The sequence below is a fragment of the Jatropha curcas genome, unplaced genomic scaffold (assembly GCF_041381405.1).
Source record: "Jatropha curcas cultivar XTBG-Jc1 unplaced genomic scaffold, XTBG_Jcur_1.0 HiC_scaffold_72_pilon, whole genome shotgun sequence".
Lineage (NCBI taxonomy): Eukaryota > Viridiplantae > Streptophyta > Magnoliopsida > Malpighiales > Euphorbiaceae > Jatropha > Jatropha curcas.
Window position 1 is genome coordinate 1 of NW_028322340.1, and position 2,715 is coordinate 2,715.

General features: G+C 33.3%; 1 long non-coding RNA gene across 1 annotated transcript; it reads left to right on the plus strand.

The window, feature by feature from the left end:
* The first annotated feature begins 343 nt into the window (after positions 1-343).
* On the plus strand, positions 344-1,819 carry LOC149492226 (uncharacterized). The gene is made up of 2 exons (XR_016319079.1): positions 344-843; positions 1,648-1,819. It is a non-coding gene; the product is annotated as an uncharacterized LOC149492226 (long non-coding RNA).
* The last annotated feature ends 896 nt before the right edge of the window (positions 1,820-2,715 follow it).

Sequence of the window (2,715 nt, forward strand, 5' to 3'; positions counted from 1 at the left end):
AATATATTTTAGTTAATGAATTTAATTTTATTAATGATAGTTACTTAAATTTAGTTAGTTTACTTTTAATAATTTTAGTTGACTTAGTTAATGTTAGTAAAATTAGTTAATTAAATTAATTTTATTATTTGAAGTTAATTAATTTAGTAATATGTTAATGAAATTAATTTTATTACTTGTAGTCAATTAGTTTAGTTAAGTTCATGTTAGTAACGCTAGTTAATTAATTTTATTATTTGTAGTTAATTAATTTGGTTAATTTAATTTGATAATTGTGAGTAGTTAACAGTGTTATAATTTTAGTGTTGATTTAATTAAGGTAGTTTAAATATATGTTATTGTAATGTATAATTTGGATTGTGTGGTGATGTTGAGATTAAAGGAGGATGGGAAAATGTTGTTTGATTAATTGCCCGATGGATGGGCCGTATGGATTGAATAATTGTGAAATTGTTGATATTTTAGCAGGTAGATAGTCTAAATTTTAGGGGAGATGCTGCCGAAATTTCGGTAGAAAATAAATTAATTATAGAAATTAAATTACTTAATAGAGATTAAATTATTTATAGAAATTAAAAATATAGAATAAGATTATTAGAGTGATAAATAAATAAGGAAACCCAATATCTGTATCTATAAATATATATATATAGTTTAAATTAATAAATGAATTAAATGACTGCCAAAACTAGTAAACGAATATAAAATAGAATCTTCAAATTTAAAATTCTTACTTAGAATTCTATTGTTTATTATAGAGGTTTATAAAATTTCGAAATGCGAGGACGAAAGCTGGAAGCATGGAGTGATAAAGACAGTCCTTTTAAAGGACAATAAAGAAATGTGAGTAGTGTTAGATAATTCGCTTCATCCGCCTGCATGCATGCATTCACGGCTAAATGTTATCATGCATTATTTTATTGAAGTGCCATATTATGATGCACTATTTGTTGATAGTAAAAATTGTTTGATTACTTGTGCTATGAATATACTGTGCCTTGTTTGTGTGGAATTGGGATGAAGTGGACCACCATGGGTTTGTGAGGACGGTCTGTGATATGGATCCTGAATATGATATGATATTGACCGTCGGCCGGGAAAATGGGAGATCGGCGCCCCCGTGTGCACCTGATGATATGGATTGTATGGAAAACCACAGGATGGCTTCTTGTTGTTGCGCACCTGATAATCTAGATTTGATTGTAGCCCGCAGGGTGGCCTCCTGTTGTGAGCACTTGATGATCTAGATTGGATGGAGACCACCGGGTTGCCTCCTGTGGGTATGGAAAAGAAAAGAGAGAATAGAAAAACAATGAGAGGACTGGTCAGTGAGGATTAGACCAGTTGGCCGTATGGGGGATCGGCTCCCCGGTGCACATGTATGAGAGGGCGAGCCATGTGTGAGGACGGCTCGTTGGGGTTTCAGGTGGTGCCACTGACTAATTTCCACGTGATGTGATTATATGAAGGTGATGATACTTGTGATTGCTGCTGTATTGCCATTTGTGTGACAAACTGCATGATCATATAATTAAACGGTAACTAGATAAAAATATTTAGCTTCTGTGTGATTGTGTGGGGTGAGAGGGTTATCTAACCCTACTCATTGAGTTTGGCGCTCACCCCTGCCTACTATTTTTTTTTCAGGTAATAGAAAGAAATAAAAGCCTTGTGGAGTTGAGACACTTATTGTAGAAGACTTTTAATGATAGAAATAACGATGTAAATATAAAGGTAGAGTTCCGCAATTGTATTCCAGTTGGGTTGTAAATAAATAGTAAAAGTCCATATTAAATATATGAACTGCATTTTGAGTTAATGGGCCTGAATCTATAATTATGAATAGAAGGTGAGATTTAAATAAGTTAGGCTTACTACGGGCTTCGGGGGCCTTAAGCCCACCCAGGTCCTAGGGCCGGTCCGGTCCATGGAAATGGGTCGTGACAAAGGTGGTATCAGAGCCCGGGATTGAATTGCGGAACATAGGAAATTAAATAGAGAACTCCTATGTTGGGATCGGCCGTAACCAACAAAGGAGCTGTAGTCGGGATTGAATTCCATTTTAGTGCCGGTGGACGCATCGTGCACGAGGATGGAAGGAAATCTGTATGAAACTTAGGACGAGAATTAAAAGTACAGAAATAATAGGGAATTATAAAAAGAGTCCGGGTAACTGACGTTTCTAAAATAAATACTTCGAGTTTTGCTAAATCCCCTCCATCTATTTTGAAGCAGAGGATCAGTTGGAAATTGGTGTAATGGTCTGATCACCCAGTACACCATGATTCGACAGGAGACACTGCTTCGAAAATTATTTGAAATTATTTAGAAAAGAAGTCGGAGTTTTAAAGATAATAAGAAAGTAAATTTATTTGAACTACGATTTGAGAAACATGTTTTATTATTTGCTTACTGGAAATGTTTTGAAGTTGCAATTAATTGTTTGGTTTTCTTATTTTGTCGGCATGTCAAAAATTTATCTGATTTTAGAATTTTAATTATTTACAATGATTGCATGTTTGATTAAATTTTTATCATATTGTCTATCCCGAGGACTAAATTAGGCCTATAGAAATTAATACTGATAAGTTAATAATAAATAGTATAGAATATGAATCTGACTGAAAATGTCAATTAAGATATAGATTAAATTCTAGAAATGTTACTGTTAGGGATTAAAAAGTGAAAATGGTAATTTAAATTAAATCAAGGGTT